General features: G+C 39.4%; 1 protein-coding gene across 1 annotated transcript in view; it reads left to right on the forward strand.

Annotated features, from left to right (window-relative positions):
* The first annotated feature begins 6,330 nt into the window (after positions 1 to 6,330).
* The window catches only part of SEMA3D (semaphorin 3D), a 175,904-nt gene continuing 163,544 nt past the window's right edge, over positions 6,331 to 18,690 (forward strand). The window contains exon 1 of the mRNA XM_054692482.1: positions 6,331 to 6,484. The gene's annotated coding sequence lies outside the window, so the exon portion shown is untranslated. The remainder of the gene's footprint in view (positions 6,485 to 18,690) is intronic.

The raw sequence follows: 18,690 nt of genomic DNA on the forward strand, positions 1-18,690 counted from the left end.
AAGGGTCAGAATGATCATTGAACTAGATAAACTTAAAAGGATTGGATTCCAGGCCTCCCTGGTGACCAGGGGTTAAAGTCTCAGCCCTTTCAAGCTACCTCCAGCCACTGAGGCCTGAGTTCTAACCCACGTGGCCCAGCAAATCTCTCCGGTCTCACCCACCCGCTGCTCCCCTCAGGAGTATATTTCAAGTCAATCAGCCTGTTCTGCTCCCCACTCTGTGTCTGGTAAATCCTCTCACCCCCTGCATCTCTGACCTACACCCTAGTTTCTTGTATGCATAAATAAATAAAAATAAATTTTTTTTAAAAAAAGAATTGGACTCCATTTTAGGTTGTAACATAGAGAAGCAATAGCTCCATGTATTAGATTGGGCACTTTGGTGTACTGTATTTATTCTTTCTAATAAGGGAGATACAATTTGGTTTATTTCAACAGTACATACTATAAAGTAAGGGCACAGATTAAGAAATTAACTATTGGCCCTTCTAATACAAGCAGGTATAGACAAATGAAAAATGTGTGACTTTGGGTCACACTTTAAGTTTCTTTGTAAAATAATAACACCAATGTTAATCATAATTGTTATTATGAAGTTGAATGAAAGATTTAGCAATTTGTATGTTTTAGACCTTGAACATTCACTTAATTACTAAGTTATTTTAATGACAGTTTCCTGAAAATCATTCTCTTGATCAGCAGAACTCAGCTCCTCTAAACCCATCTCTTCTTTGTTATTTTAGGATATCACGATGGGCATTTTTTGTGGTATCATGATACGAATTATAGCTGCAAAACATAGGATGTAACACATTTGTTATAATCTCATTTCTGGCTACACTGAGGGAAAAAGAGAGAGAAAATATGCACAGAATGAAAATGAGTATACTCTTAACTGCTTTATGATATATCTTTTACTTTTTAAAATGGTAAAATAAGCATCATTCTACAGTCAAATAAATAATAGGGGTACAGATACAGTAGGAAAGGAAATCATGAATTTTCTCCTATTTGTGGAAAGCAATGGTTTAAATCTGTCCAAAACAAACTTTACAATTTAGGAAAGAAATTCTATCTAATGCATTATAGGAAGGTATTTTGATGATATCTGTAAGAATCTGTGGATTATTTTGGAAAATCTTTCCCTGATTTTAGGGATACTGATTTCATTGTGGCTAGCAGCTGCTTGTGACCTTGAACAAAGCAGAAATTTTGGAATGCCTTCTTGCACGAACCTGTTCTCTCCAATTACTGCACAAAGGAATAGTTTAATTCCACTTGGAGTATAGGTATGTTTGGGTTTCATGAAATTATAATAAAGTACTGTTGATTAGTTGTGAACTAGAACAAATAAGCCACAAGAGGGCATATTTTTCTTGGTTTCATCACCCTTATACAAATAAGGTTTGCCTCAATTAGTTATCACAGGAATCCCTCCCTTCTCCCATTTTCTTAGAATACACTCTATTTAAAGAATGCTCTAAGGATGGAGTGGTGGTGGTATGAGGTATTAAGAAAAGCAAATTTAAAGATGATACTTTTTTCTTTCACGGCGCATGGGAAAGTAGTTTATTTTTCCTTAAAATTCTTCCTTGGGATTGTTTGTTGATATAAGAACATTGTTAAACATAATAAACAAAAAGTCATTTATTTGACTTTAAACTCCCCCCTATGTTGACTCCTGTATCAGACATAGGAAGCTTTTCCAGCATCTAGTGAATGTTCATAGTCAAGGAGGTTTTCTTTTCTGAGGGCTCAGGACTGGGGCCAAAGGGGTTGGACTGTGTTTTTATTTTTATTTTGAAGTGCATTCCTACTGAATTTAATTATTCACCACACCCCATCCCAGCTAAGTAAATATAACCTTAAGATTCTGGCTTGGAAAGGTTTGGAAAATAGCTGATTTTTCTTAAAGCAAAGACTCTTAGCAGGGTACTATATAGTAGTAAGTGTCTGAGGAGCTGCATGATGCTTCATCTTCTTGGCCTTGGTTTCATCTTAACACAAGGGTCAGAAGATCTCTGAGACTCTTAAATCTGAATGCTTACGATGATAAAACATGTTACAAAAGTTTAAAATTCAAAGACTAGTAAGCAAAGTTCTGAGAATTTTACATTCTGATGAACTAACTGTAAACTTTCTCTCCTTATCTGATGTGAGAAACAGGGATATATTTACTTCTGAGTGTTCTCTGCATAATTAATACATAATTAAAGATAAAAGTCAGGTGTGTTCTTGTCAACCACTAAATACAATCTAATGATCTTAATATGTATCTAATGATTCAGTGATGAGTGGATTTCCACACTAAAATGAAACAGATGGGGAAAAACCCCTAAAATTTATGAGGGGAAAACACCTGATAAAAGATTAGGAGGTAGGTGAGCTGCTTTCAACTCATGCCATCACTTGTTTCAACTAGACGTAGATGTATAGCCCAGAATTCTCCTGTGAGTCTAAGGCCATTTCTTATCTGTCAGTACTGGTATGTTAATACAAGAAAAAAAAATTCACAAAACAGTATTTGCTAAAAGGCAGGGGTATTTTATGTATGACCAAGGTATGACTAGGTCTGTAGACATAAACTCTAAATGGTTTGGATTTTATTTCAATTTTCCTTGTCTTTTTGCATAAACAATCATTCTTATTCATCTCTTTTGGCAACCTCTTATTCATCATTTTCTTTCTTTTAAATTCACTACATTTCCATTTGTGTCATGGGGCCTCCCCGGTGGCGCAGAGGTTGAGCGCTGGGTTGCGAAGCTGCCTGCAGCCTCTGTGGCACAGGTTCGATCCCCGGCTGCTCCCCGGCCACCTGAGGAGGGTCCCACATGGCACGCAGACCTCTCCTGCCGCCCGCTGCTCCCCTCAGCAGTGTCCTTCGGTCCTTCTGCCTGCTCTGCTCCCTGCTCTGGCTCTGGCGAATTCTCTCACTCTCCCGTGCTTCTGACTGTACCCAGTGCATGTATAAACAAAGCAAACAAATAAAAAAAAAAAAAGCCTCTAAAAAAAAGAAAAAAAAAATCCATTTGTGTCATGAAAAGAAAACTGTACAGACAGAAGTAGGACTATAGATTTTGTTGGAAAACAATTATAGACTAGTAACTTTTACTGAAATTGCAACTAAATCCTCTGAGACCCTGCTAGATTTAAATTCTAGACCCAGTAATTATGTTTCTCCTGTCTTCTGGGGAGAGGTAGCTATATGTGGAGTTGGAGAAGCCTAGAATATACCTGTTCTACTTTTACCAATTCCTGTTGCCTTTCCCTATGACATCCAACATAGATTGACAGTTCTTGCAATTCTACACTTAGAACTTTATTTATTGGTTTCTTTTAGTATTAACATGTAATCCTAACAAAATAGTCCATTATCTAACATATCTCAACTACCATATAATAAGAAAGACTCCGTTTACCTGTGAATCTTAATGAGATGAATGGGGTAGTTTGTTAGAAAGGGAGAACCTGGACCCCCCAAGAAAAGTTTACTTATTCCACATCTCTTCTAACCATCTTGAAAATACTATGCATTCTTTTTTTCCTTTCTGTCTTTTTTTTTCCCCAATCCCATAAGACTGAAACAGATAGAACAGTAGCAATTAATTCTAACTGATGACATATACATCTCTTTCAGTATAATTAAGCATCACTTGTTGTATCTTGAATAGATTCCCTTGGAGATAAACTAAAAGGTTTAATGCACCTTATATTAAAAAATTGTAAAATAAACTTTTCCCATTGGGTGTTTTTGCAAGGATTCAAATAGAGTGTTAGCTATACAGGACACATTACTAAATTACTTTTGATGATAGCAAATGACAAACTCTTAGAAAAGATTGTAAAATCATCCTGGTGGGATCCTGTACAATTTGTAGCGATTCAAAAATAAATTCAGTGGACTGATTATCATCATCATATCCAGTGTTTTTGTTAATTCATTTAACCTCTGAATGTTTGTGAAACACCTACCTTATGCAACACACTCAGAGAGGTACCCTGAGGATTACAAAGTCCTGAATACAGCTGAGGTCATTCATCATCACTTTGAGCTGTGTACTTGATTCTGCCTGCTGCGTGCTCAGAGTAATTAAAAGAAAGGATAGCACAGAATCCACTTTCCAGATGTTGTCTTCTCATGGTATGTTCAGGATGGCCTAGAAACGCAGCCTAAATGTGAAATCAGGGTACTTCAAACCAAATCAGTGTAACACAAATTCATAGACATTGTTTTAGGGGTGGGGGAATCAAAGACAGAAAACAGCCAACACTCTTGTATGAGGCACAGACACATGCATATGTAATTATGATATAAGATGAAAGGGCTTATAATAGTAGCAAAATCAAAGAGTTTTAGGAAAACAGGAGGAAGTGATTAATTCTGTAGAGACTTTGTGGAAAAGGTTGAAATAGTATCACAAGAGAGATGTCATTTGGTTTGACTATATTAAGCTAAGATATAGACAAGAGAGAAAAATGGGAAATCCTGAATTGACCACAGTTCTAATAAGCATAATATTCTAGCCAATAAACTGATAAAATTATTAGAACATTAATAAATTGAGAATTTAAAAAAACAACAACTACTTCTCATTGACCTTCATGTGCAAAACTATATGTTATGCTATGAGAGACAAAAGATATTTTATTCTAAGAACTTGCAATTTGGAATGAGGGGCAACAACATTAACAAAAACAAAAGCACTACAAAATATAGGTGAATGCAACAAACACACCAAGGGTATGATTAATTGAGTTAACACTGAATAGAAAGCATTCAGAAAAAAGTTGCTTTAGTTTGTAGTCTGTACGGTCTTAAATTTTCCTGTATCCAAAGAGGAAAATTACGGGGTTGACTGGTTAAGAATCAAAACCAAGGTTATATAGACGGGGCAGCATGAGACGCAGGAAAAAACCTATCTCAAAGTGAGAAAACTAGATTCCCCTGTGAGCCTGGCTCTGCCTCTAACAATCTGTAACTTCAATGGACTCATTTAGCTTCTGTGGCCTTCAGCTCTAGGCTGCTAAGGTTAGGATGGATGAAGAACTCCTCCCCCCTACCAGTTGTTCCATTGTTGCCATTGTCTGCTCACTATCCCTAAACCAAAACACCCCTGTCATTTGCCAAGAGAGCTCTGGGACCTTACAAGCTGTGCTCTTAAATCAAGCTGACAAATACAGCACCCCGAGGCTTATTCATTTCTCTGATTCTTCCCCAAGTCAGTTTTATGTTTGGGACTAATAAATGCAAGGTGTGTGACTAGGAACATGGATCTCCAATCACAGAAGGATTTATCAGGCAGCTAACAAGGCCTCAACTTCACGAGTATTCACTTGCACAGATCCTTTCTAGTCCCCGAGGGAACCTGACAATAAATTCACATTCAGGTGTTTTGTAAAATTTGTAGAATCATTATTTCTGCATTATTTTTCTTAAAGAAGACCCAGCGTCCAAATTGTTTACGTTTCAGGCACTAGTGTGGATCCACCCTAGTCTCCTTACTCCAGATTCCTTACTCCACACCAAAGAGTGCATAAATACACAAAGGAAACCTCCCGAGAAACAGGAATATGTGACATATCCCCCTTGACTAGCAGTCTGACAGTTTGCTCACCCCCTCTCCCCACCTCGCTTTTTTTCCCCCAAGGATGCCACCTTAAAGACTGATCTCTGTCCCTCAGCTCCGCGCCGGCTGTTGAAGGTCACTAAGCCTGGACGTGGGGTTTTACGCGGTGGAAACCAGGTACGCTTTTTTATGTGTTTAGTTTTAGGACGATGTTTGAGGTCAGCCATTCCCCTTGCTTCTTCGCAGGAAGTCTTCCGAGACTTTTGTGGTATAGTATGCAAGAGAAAACAGGTCCTAAAGCCACCAGGGCGAGGAATCAGACGTCAGAGGCGGCTTCCCTGACAGAGCGCCCGGTCCGGAAAAAACATCCCTCGGCGCGGTCGAAGCTACTTTTAATTGGCGCTGCTGACAGCCGGCGCGCGGACAGGGATGGACTTGGGCTCACCGGGGAGGACTGGCGCGCGCGGAGAAGGGGGCGAGGGCTGGGGGAGGAGATCGGAAGGGGAGAGGTAATCCCCGGCGTTCTGAGCATCCCTTTTTTTAGAAAGACTGAGTCTCCCCCAAGACAGCTGCTGCGGTCACACCACAAACTTAAAAGCCGCCCTCCTGCTCGAAGCGTGCCTTTCCTCACCAGCCACTCTCCTCCCTCCAGCTCCAGCTGGTGCCTCGATCACCGCTCATCTCCGCGCGGCCTCGGGGTGGGGGCAGCAGCGCCCCCTGCCTCCCGGCCTGGCTTCTGCGGCCGCAGCCTGCGCGCTCAGCCAGGGCCGCCCGCGGCTCAGCGGCTCTTCCAGGGCTCAGAGGAGCTCACGCCCGCGCCCCTGGTCGCCGCCTCGCACGCCCAAGCCGGCACCCCCTTCCTCGGCCCCTAGAAGGACCACAGGCAGATGAGAGAGGGAGAGAAGCGTTTACGACAGGTAGGACTGTTTTCGGGTCACCTGCTGCTCCAGGGGGAGGGCGCGCGGGGGACCGCAGCGTCGGGCAGGGGAGACTGGATTTGGGGGTGGCTCTCGGTCCAAAGTGGCACGCTGCGGGGCCGGGAGATACGGAGCCGTCCCGGGAGGAGAAAGCGCCCCGGAGCGACGGGGAGTGGGCGCGCGGGGGAGGGGAGGGGACCGGAGCCGGTGCGCTAAGGTGCAGGCGGCCTGTGCGCACCGCGCGGGGGACAGCGTGGCGGCTGGGGCGCAGTCCCACCTCCGGGCTGAGCCCCGGCTTCCAGAACCCCGCAAAGTTTCCCTTCCGAGGCACGCCCGGAACTTTGCCCAGTCTGGCTTCCTCGCTCCCTCCGCGGCCAAGGCGGGGAGAGCGCGTTCAAAAGTGCCGGGGGCTTCCGCCGGCTGCAGGTTCATTGGAGACGCGTTGGCTGGGACCGTCCGCGGAGGACCTGAGCCGGGGCTTCTGCGCCCTCGCCGGCTCGTTTTCCCGGCGGACGGGGGATGGGATGGGGAGACCATGGTCGTTGTTTTTACTGTGGTGTTTTGGGGAGGGATGGGCGACGCCTTTTTCCTCTTGAGGGACCGCGAGTCTCCTTGTGGTGGGAGCGCACAGGCTGGAACCTGGGGGGAAGTTGGCTCAGACAGCACTCACCAACTTGGTCGTCCCGGGAGTGCGGTTAGTGCAGCAGGCGCTCTGGCTGAGCAGGGCATCCCCAGTAGCCCACTCTGCTCGCCTCGCTGGGGAAATGCCCAGATTTGTCTCCTGCTGCGAATTGAAACCGAAGAATTTAACCCCCGGTTGTCCCCCGACCCCCCACCCCACCCCGGCCTTCCTCCGACGCGCCCCGAGTTGACGTGTTAATGGACTGCCCTGGCCCTCAAGGGCTATTTTCCGCACTGGCGGGTTCTCCTTCCCTGAAGCCTTGGGTTCGGCCTCCAGCGCCGAGACGCTTTGCTGGCTTCCCGGCGCGTGGGGGGACTTGACAGGAGGAGGAGACGCCGGCTCCTTAACAGTCGGGGCGCTGCGCCCCAGCCGCGCGCCCGGCGGCGGGGACCGCGGGCGTCGCGAATTCCGAGTTACTGAGACAGGACTTAAAGAGGCTAACTTTCCACTTTGAGCTTTGCATCATGCCTTAAATAAAAGGCAACTCTCCCGAAGATTTTCTTCATTAAAGCGCCTCCGGACCCGGACCGCTCTTTAGCGGGTCAAGCTGTTTGCACAAGCAAAAGGGGGCGGGGAAGGGGAGAAAACATAGCCGGAAAAGTTTTCAAGCCTGTGTGTGTAAGAGTGTGTGTGTGTGTGTGTGTGTGTGTGTGTGTGTGTGTGTGTGTGTGTGTGTGTGTAGGGGGTGGTGTTGGAGGGGTGGGTGTGTGGAGATTCCCTAACGTGGTGGAAAGGATTAGTGGGGGTGCAGGTAGAGGAGACGGGATGAGACCCCCTCCGGGCTCTGGTGCTGCTGCTATTTTGTAACCATGGCAACCGCCGGGGCAATAGCAGTTCAGAGCCTTCCCGGTTCCGCACGTGGAAAGAAAAATGTGAAGGGTGGAGAAGGAAGAGAGCCACTTGTCATCACTCCAGTGATACCTTCGCTTCTCCCCCGTTCCTACGAGGCCAGACGGAAAGGAGGATGAGCAGGAAGAGTAGGGGTTGGGAGTGAGTATCCCCAGCCAGGATTTGCTTTTTATTCAGCATTGGGGTCCCTGAGGTTCGCTCGAGCAGCTAAAGCTGGCCAGAGAAGCCATTCATCGCTGACTGGCTGCAAAATGATGGTGCAGGTCAGGGAGATGGGAAAAGACCTTGATCCTTAGAAGAGAAAGGCCAGGAAATACAGGAAGGTGATGTGGGAGAAGATAAGAATAGGGTCAGGAGGTAACTCAGAAACAATAAAAGGGTACTGGTTTGGATTGCCAGCATTTCAAGTGGAATTTGCCATTTATGAAATGGAAAATTGGTGAAGGGAAGAAACATTTATCAATTATTACATTCCCCAAGATTTGTACATTATCACAGTTTTCCCAACTGTTCCACACAAAGTATCCTTTCTTTTTTTGGAGAGAAAAAGCAGAGACACAGAATTCAAAATGGGTGGTGTCCTGTTCTGGCTTTTGCAATGTTAACAAAAAATCATAGTTCTAAAAAATGAATTGACAGTTATTGTCATTTTTGAGATGAAACAGTAAGATGTAAAGGTGTTAATTGATATTTCCAAACATAAGGTAATAAAGGGCAGAGCTGACACTGGAACAGCTTACCATACTGTGGGTCACCTTTCAAGGAATTCAGGTGGTTTTCTTTAACTCTACTTAAAGGGAGGCCTTTCATGGACCTCTCTGGTGGCACAGGGGATTAAGTCTTAGCACTATGAAGCTTTCCACAGCCACTGCAGCATGAGTTTGATCCCTGGCCAGGGAGCTGACCTACATGGCACAACTGACGCCTCTCCCATCTAGCCCACTGCTCCCATCAGCTGTGTATTTCAATCATTCTGCCTGTTCTGCTCCCCCCTGTCTCAGGTGAATCCTCTCACACACCCCCACCTCTGACCTATACCCCAGCTCTTGTATGCATAAATAAAATAAATCAGTATGATTTTGTATCTGTGTATTACAATGGGAAGAACACCCAAGAATTTAAATGGGATCCATGGCTTAGGATGAGTATGGGCCATATCAAATCTTTAGACCTAGAATTATATATACATTATATTAGTAATTTATATTGAGCAGATCTTACTGTATCTTTTAGAAATTATTAGTGGCTTTTATAATTAAGTAAAAGAAAAATGAAAACAAAATAAACATACTTTGTGAACTAATTACTCCATGTTTGTGTTGGAAAAATTTCCTGAGGTTAATGAAATTTTCCTTAGTCTACTTATCACCTTTATTACCCGAATACCTAAAAAGTTACTTTATACTTCAGCATCATTGGTTCTAAGAGTATATTGTCCATTCCCTGTTACCTTCGTGATGACTTTCTGAGAGGCGAGGTCAGGAAAAAATATCTGGCATGCAAAATGTTTTGGAATTGTCAGGAAATTATAATCAACACTGGCAGAAACTAGGGTAAAATAAGGCAAAAACATTGGGTAAAGAAATATGTGATCTTTTCTTCACCTTTTGTAGGAATATCTAAATGAATTTTCTTATATATTTATTTGCATGGGAGACACCCAAAGATACCCTGTTCTTTTAGTGTATGTGTTTGGGGAGGGGTGGGGGAGGCTGGTAAAAGTAGAAGTGGGAATTATTTTTGGTGTCAGGTAAAGTGAGGAGTATAAACAATTACAAAGGCAGAGGAAACACATGTACTTTCCAGTGACAGGCTAACAGATCAACCTTAGGCTTGAACTTGTGTCCCTGAGCTGAATTACTCTCTTGTCTTTTCATTTCCAAAACTAGGAAGTATATTGTTTAGGGTTGAAATTAAATTAGTACAGGAGGTTTCCTGGTTGCTAGCTTTTATTCTTCATATTTTTCTCATTCCATTGCAAGGGCATTGTTAGCTACCAAAACACCTACAGCTGCCTATGAAGATGGCTTCTGCAGTAAAGGAGGTATTGTTTACTGCTTATGGGGAGTTACTTAAGTCATTTCCATTTTAACTATGTATTTGTAATAACAATTTCTCAGTCTTAAGTAGAAAATATTGCAATTGATACTAGCTAATGCAATGAGTATATTTTCAGATGCTTTGTATAGCTTCATTATTTGGGGAAAAATTGAATGTCACTGTACTCCTTTGTCTGGGAGATATAAGGAACGATTTGATGACATGTTTCTTGGGAAGCATTCTTATTAATTAATAAATGATTTCTTTAGTAAACAAGAGTAACCATAGCTCTATTTTGAAAAATTATTATTCTTTCCCTAAACACCTGGATATGTGTGTCTGTCTCTCTGCATATACATATGTATGTAAACTAATATATACAATATATGTATTATATATAATCTATATCCCAAGTAATTTAATAAGTATTTCAACAATCTGTATCATATTCCTTGAAAGGGAAAAGAAATATTCATATTTTTGAGATAAGTAGTAATAGCAATAATGATAATATTTAATAATTTCTAGTAATCATGAACCAGGATACATTTAACCAGCTTGCTAATCTTTCTATGGTAAATTTAGACACTTTGTTCATTCTTTGAAAAGGTCAATAATCTACAAGTATTACCCTCCCATGGAAATGTATAAAATAAACCAAGAACTAACTGACCATGGATCCTTACAATAGTCTGATTCTTTCTGAACCTAAATATACATAAATCTGTCAGTTCATAATAAGGGATATTACCATTCCTTTAAAGATGTGGTATCTTCTGCTATAAAAATTTGGAATGACTTATTTCCTATCCCCTTTGTAGGATATTCAGCATAGTAATTTTATGTTCTTAAAAGGTGATTAACAGTGTGTTCTATTAGTGAGTTTTACTACCAAATTACAGGAAAAAATGGAAATTTTTGTCATGTTTTTTAATTAAATAGAGTGAAGCATAATCAAATGGTCTACTATTCTAAGAGCAAAGTCAATTAAGTGAGAAAAAAAGTCTAAATTATTGTACATCTTCAAAAAATATAGTACTATGACTTTCATAGAAAATAAATGACATGGTGTATGTTTATGAAAGTGACGCTATTAATTGATCGTCAGATGAATGTCCAATTTTTCTATATTATTTATGAATGCTACCAAATTTCCTCTTTAGAATAATCTCTTGCATATCTTAAATAGCTTTCAAGGTTTGTGTTGCCATAGTTGATCCAGAAATGAACCTATGTAACGCTGAATAACTGAGTTAAATTCAGTTTCAAGTATATTAGCAGAATTAGACTAATAAAATTGATCAGAAGTAATAGTATTGATATATATAGTTATTTTTCCAAAGGGATAAGTTGACTTGTGATACTAAATACTGGGTTAGCAGAAATTGATAGTAATTTGTGCTTCCTTGTTAAAATGGGGTGTATTTTTTTTGGTAGACATTTTATTTTTGTAGTAATAATTTTCATTATGTAGTGCATGATAATTACCAAAAAAGTAGAAACTACACTGGGCCTCCCCAGTGGCGCAGCGGTTGAGCACTGGGTTGTGGAGCTGCCTGCAGCCTCTGCAGTGCCGGTTCGATCCCCGGCTGCTCCCCGGCCACTGGAGGAAGGTCCCACATGGCGCGCAGACCTCTCCTGCCGCCTGCTGCTCCCCTCAGCAGTGTACTTCGGTCCTTCTGCCTGTTCTGCTCTCTGCTCTGGCTCTGGTGAATTCTCTCACCCTCCTGCGCTTCTGACTGTACCCAGTGCTTGTATAAATAAATAATCTTTAAAAAAAAAAAAAAGAAACTACAGACAAAGCAATGAAGTGTTAGTAAAAATTTATCCATAGATCATATATACAAAGTTATATATTTATTCTTAACTTAAACACAAAATTTCTTTTAAAAATAAATTTTACATAAAACACCAAGTGCTTTGGTCCTGAGTGCTTCTACTGTTCTCCCATAAAACCAACCAAGGATCCTTAGAGAGATAACTGATACTAAGATGGGTAGAAAATACATAATGTGAGCCTGGAGCATCTTATACTGCCAAAGTACTCAGTGCACTCAACAATAGACACCCCCCACCTCACACAACACCATATACATGAAGAAATAGGGGCATTTCAAAGAGACGCAGGAATCAATTGAAGAACTCCAAATAGTCAGGGCTGAAATAAGCAGAGCAGAAAAAAATAAAGTGGTATTGCTTATAATCCAAAGTTTAGAATAACTATCCATGAGATCATGCTAAATAAGTAAATGATTTGATAAAATCATAAATGGGAAGAAGAGGCAAATCTCTCATGCAGTAGAATTTCAAATAATTTATGTAGATACTCTGCCTTCAAGAAAGCAGAGCATAGTTCCCAACTTCTGAGCATGTGTTGAGCATGGTCACTCTCTAAAGAGAACATTATAGGAAAGGGGGGGGGCGAGTACTTCACGGTGGACGAGGCTGGCGAGCACTCTGTCAGTCAGGTGATCAAGATGAACTTCAGTGGTCATAGAGCATGATGACAGTATGTGCCCTTCACTTGATGGAATGAAAGACACTTTACTTTTGCAGTCTCTCACCTCAAAACTCTTAATCCCAATATTTGGCATTAGAGAAGTTTTGATGGAGATCCATCTACAGTGTATTTGACCAGTAAAACTTAAACTTGTCAATATCATCAAATCCAAGGGAACTCTGAGAACTGTTATAGGCAAGAGGAAGCCAAAAAGACATTGACTAGATGTAATGTATTATCATGGATGGGGGTTTGTGAAAAGAAAAAGAACATTAGCTAAACACTAAAGAAATCAGAATAAAGTATGAAGTTTACTTAGTAATAACATATTACTATTGGTTCATTAATTGTAAAAATTGTCCATACTAATGTAAAGTGTAAAATTAATAGGGGAAACTTGGTGTGTGTTATAGGAGAAGTCTCTGTACTATCTTCTTAGTTTGAAAGGGAGTCTTGAAGGATTCTTGCCTAACAGTCTTTTTATCTTTGATTATTTTGAATACCTCCTTCCATTCTCTGCTTATCTAATACCTTTGTACTCAACAACAGATGAGTGGATTAAGATACTGTGGTATATAAACACAATGGGATACTACTCAGCTATATGTATATAAAAGATGAAATCTTGCCATTTGAGACAATATGGATGAAACTAGAGGGGCTTGTGCTAAGTAAAATAAGTCAGAAGGAGAAAGACAAATACCAGATGATTTAAGTTATATGTGGAAAATGAAGAAACAAAGCAATGAAATGGACGAAACCAAATCAAAAAAAAAACTCTAGAAATACGACTGTAGAATAGAAGCTACCAGAGGGGAAGATAGAAGATGGAGAGCACTGAGGGGAGAGGACCCAGGGGACTACTTGGAAATTATTGGTGGTGGGCTTGCCATGGTAAAACAACACTTGAGGAAGTATGAACTACCCCTAGAAAGATATATAGTGCTGTAAACCATTACCTCAATAAAAATCATTTAGTTGAAAAAAGTTGTATTTGAAAGCATAGACATTAACCTTGGTGAGAGAATTATAAAAAGTGAACTATTCTTTGATCAACAAGTTATGTCAGTAAATTAAATGCTTATCTCATTCCCCTAGTTCAAAGTATTATTCCCCTGTCATGTGTTTTCCTGTGGATGCTAATAGAACGGTTCACACCTAAATAAACATATCTTGAATTAGCTTTTTTAACTGTTACTCATTTTTTGCAATATAATGTATTATTTGGATTGCTAACATTTTCCAGCTCACCATTATTATAGATTCTCATGAATAGAAAGTGTCACATTGTATAAATCAGTCTTAGATATTAAGAGAAGACAATTTTTTTCTATTTTCTTTTTGCTCTTTTATTGATATTGACAAGCTCTGTCATCACCACCAGATGTCTTCAGTTGTAGATGATGATTATGCTTGCAAAATTCTTGCCAAAATGGCTCAATGATGATTTATTCTTCTTCCTCTCTTTGAAGCTCTAGGATATCTATTACATTTAGTATGTTAAAGATTATTATGTATCAAATATTATTTGTATAATATACATATTATTATTATTTTGAAAATTTAAAATGTACCCAGGAGAGTATTTCCCAAAACACTCCTAGAAGCTAAGACTTGCACGTATTCCAGCCAGTGCAGATGGGGCAAGAAATATGGACTGCTGCTTCCCTTCTTACCCATTTTATATATATTTATCTATATAAATTATATATATATATAATATATATATAATTTATATAATACTTTATATATGTAATTTATATATAAATATTTATATATTTTATATATTTATAAATAATATATTATTTATATGTAATATGTATAATATATATAAATAAATGTATAATATAATAATAAATACATATATAAATTATATATATAAATACACCCATACACATATATATGTGTATAATGGGTATGTACCCATCATATATACACACATTATATATGTTTATATATACATATGCACATAGGGAGAATATATATTTGTGTGTGTTTTATATATCACACCATGTATATAGACACTTTATGTATGCAAAATCATACATATGTATGTGTAAATCATACTGTTCTTTCTCTGTTCCAAATTGTTGCATACTTTCATAAAAAACTCAAATTTTACTCTCTTTTAATAAGTTTTCCTTACTGTTGGACCAAAAGGTCCTGTCTTTTACCTTCTTTCACCTTCTGACCTAAACTTTTATACTTGCTGATTTCTTCTTTTTCATTCTTAGAGAATATTTATAATTATTAACAATTACCCAACTCTCTGCTTTACATTTAACTACAGTTTTTGTTGAATTTGCATTCTACTCTGGCAATTGTTGAAAAGTTTAGAAATGCCTTTTTAAATTATTCTGTTTTTAGTTTGTATGAGTCATAGCATAAAAAACGCATTTCAAGAACTTGTTTGGGAAAAGTCTTGGAACCTGATCCCAGAATCTGTGGCAAAAGGGCCTCTTTTGGTGACACCCCTTTGAATTTCCTGAAGCAAAGAAACTGTCTGAAAAGGACTCAGATCAATATGACTAATATTCTCTAGAGTCTCATTGGAATATTATATTTAGGATTTTCATCTCTTCTACACAAAAATATTGAATAAACTTTTGAAAAATCGAGATCCTGTCTATGGTAATTTAACTCAATCTAAAAGAGCAGTAATAAATAAAATATTCTGACAAAAACTTTTTAAAATGCATCCCTAGCTTGCATGATAGTGATATGTGTGATTCACATTTTGGCATAGATTATCATGTTGCTTCTTTTTTTCTTCTATCATTATATTTTGAAGTAATTGATGGCTTATGAATATGTAATTATAATGTGAGTACTATTCATTAAATGTCCTTGTAATTTGAAATACTCATCTCAAATCTTATCAATCTTGAGGTCTGACTTTTTACATCAGGGGGCAAATTTTATAGGTAGTAATACAATTGTATACTCATTAATTTTATCCTTGACATATATTCTGATTTAAAATTCACTCCTTTAGCCACACATGATTCTGTATTGTAGCTTCATATATTTCCATATCATCATTGAATTAGTGTGTTATGAGTTGCTCCCTGACTATTCTGTCTGCAAAAGTATGTGCATGAGGAATCCTGTAAAAATGAGCTATTTGTAATTTTAAAATAGAAACAATACAAGTCAAGAAACTATTGTATCAATTTTTGGTGTTAAGACTTTTATCACCTGTAAAGTAGCTGTTCAAAAGCATTTATACTGGATACACAGATGAGAGAATAGTATTTCTCTTTCTTTGGCTTGATTCACATTTCACAGAGCCGTGGGGATTGTTGTCTTAGACTGCACTGTGATGAGGTTTGGCAGAGAGTGTTCATTGTTCAGGTTTTAAAAAGGGCAAGTTCTTGGCAGGAATAAGTTGCACAGAAAAGGAATGCTATGCTTACACATGTGCACTCAATAAACCCTTCAGAGAGCACGGGATAAGAAATTACAGATTCTTCACTCCACCCTATCCCAGTCTGAATGTTGATTGTTTAGAACCTTCTTTTCTTTTGTTATGTGACTGTCACATAGACATTTTCATATTACAGAAAGTGGTACTTTTGATTCACATTTCAGACATTATTAATGAGTACAGAAAGTAGTCATTTCATATCCTGTGCAATTTCGCTTGAGATTTATTCAAAGTAAAAATTGCATTCAGATCTGCTTTCTCTAGTATCAGTCACATAACCATCATCTTCAGGAAATCAACAATCATCCTTTTTATATATTGTAACTGTTAGTCATTTCTGATAATCAGAAAGATGACTGATTTCCCTTTTTCCTTTTCTTTATAGTATACAAGCAACTTTGAGAAGTATTTGTCCTTTATGTAGATGATATATTAGGATGAGCAAAAGAAAAAATCTTGTGAATTCCCAAGTCAATAAATGGGAAGAATCAGCATCAACCTCATGAGTCCACAGTCTGTTCTCTGTCCTCCTAGGGCTTTGTTTGTTCTGATTCTCCTTTCACATGGAATAATTCTGTCTTTTACTCCATTTCTTTTCCTGACCCTCAACTGATTCCCTCTCCCCTTGCAGCCCTCACATATATGCATTAAATCTTGCCTGGAAAAGTGCTTTGCTCTCAAATTATACCCACCTGTCTTGAAGATATTTTCCAGTCCTCAGGAGCCATTACCCTCTCTCTTACTTCTAGTATCATAAGACTAAGTTTCTCAAGGATGAGGATCAAATGGTTCTTCATATTCCCTGGAACATGGTAAGTCCCAAATTTTGCATATAGTAAGCACACAGTCTCTAACATTTGAATTGAAATTTAATCATTCAAAATCTGTCACCTATTTTCTCTTTCAGTGACAATTTATTTTATTTTATTTTTGTGTACAAGAACTGGTGTGTAGGTCAGAGGTGCAGTGGGGGGGTATTGAGAGGACTCACCAGAGACAGAGTGGGGAAGCAGAACAGGCAGATCTACTGAAATACACTGCTGAGGGGAGCAAAGGGTGAGACAGGAGACATCTGCTGCACCATGTGTGGGTTAGCTCCCTGGCCAGGTATCGACTCAGGCAGTAAGGGGTGGTAGTGCTGAGACTTACCCCCTTGGCCACCAGGGAGGCCTTCCAGTGACTATTTTGCACATACGTTTAATCACTTAGTTTATTTCATACATTTATTCCTTCATCACAAAGGATTTCTCACACAGTATTATTATTATTTTTTAAGATTTATTTTTATTTTTATACAAGAACCAGGGTACAGGCCAGATGTGCAGGAGGGTGAGAGGATTCACCTGAGACAGAGTGGGGAACAGAACAGGCAGACTGAAGAAATACACTGCTGAGGGAAGCAGTGGGCGAGACAGGAGAAGTCTGCTTCACAATGTGGGATTCTTGCTGGCCAGCCAGGATCTAACCCGCGCTGCAGAGGCTGTGGACAGCTTCACAATGCAGCGCTTAACCACCTGTGCCATCAGGGAGGCTCTCACACATATTATTCTTGATGTCTTTTCTAATTCCCTTTTAATTTCTTGTTTAATTGAAGAAATATTTACTGAGTACTTGTTATGTGCTAGATACCGTAAGAGTCACTGATGAAATACAGATGAAAAATCTGACTAATGATGAAATAAACGATTATAAAGGAATTCATTATCATCATTATTCAACTCAAATCTCTTTATCATATTAACTTCAATAAACAAAAGGCCTTACTCATGCATGGTCTTTGTCTTTTCTCTCTAGTCTTTTCTTTAATTATGCCACCTTCTTCCCTAACTTCTGCTTTTATCTGTTTGGAGATTATGCCTTCTGCATTGTCTCCAACCCTGATTTCTCTCTTGGGTCCTAGTTATTTTGCCACACCCCCACATCACCTGTGGGTTAGTTTTCATTTCCCAATACTCTGCCTAGAAGGGAAGTCACTCTGTTAACTGAAGGTTTCAGAGTCTTTGATTAGTGTGACTGCAGATGGGCCTGTAAAACATAGGAGTGACTGTGATGTAATGGTTAAGACTATGACTTTTGTGAAAGTTGACAGAATGGGTCAGATCCTAGCTCTGCCCCCTCTTAGCTGTGCTATTCAGACGAGTTACTGGGCCTTTCTATATCTGTTTCCTATCTTTTAACTGCAAGTTCATAAAGGTACTAACCTCATAGACTTACTGTGAGGAATAAGTCAGACCTCTAACCCTGTATGGTTTATCTGTGTCAGTGCTACCATTTCTTTAATCCTTACACAGATGATGCCTATTGCATAAAGGTCTGCTTCTCGTGCTTTTTATACTTTCTACTGCCTTCCTGATCTTTAGTTTCTGAGTTCTATTCATTTCATACAGAAGTAAGTCCTGTGATAATCTCCCTCAGTTATATTATTGGATAAAAGAATGATGTTTTAGGATTGACCATTACCTCCTCCTTCTCTCACATAGATGCCTGTTTAAAAGGACACCAATGGGGGATACTCTGCAACAACCATGATAACAGAGGCATGAGGTACAATCCAGGGCAAATAAGGCAATAGGTACTAGTTATTACAGAGAAGTAGCTAGTTGTAGAGGCTAGCCAGCAATAAAATCCTGTCACCTCATCTAAGTTTCCAGTCTTAGTCCTTAGTATTTTGCTCTTTCTCTCTAGTTATTACTGGATTTACAACACTG

Source organism: Talpa occidentalis, unplaced genomic scaffold, assembly GCF_014898055.3.
Source record: "Talpa occidentalis isolate TD23 unplaced genomic scaffold, MPIMG_talOcc4v2.1, whole genome shotgun sequence".
Classification (NCBI taxonomy): domain Eukaryota; kingdom Metazoa; phylum Chordata; class Mammalia; order Eulipotyphla; family Talpidae; genus Talpa; species Talpa occidentalis.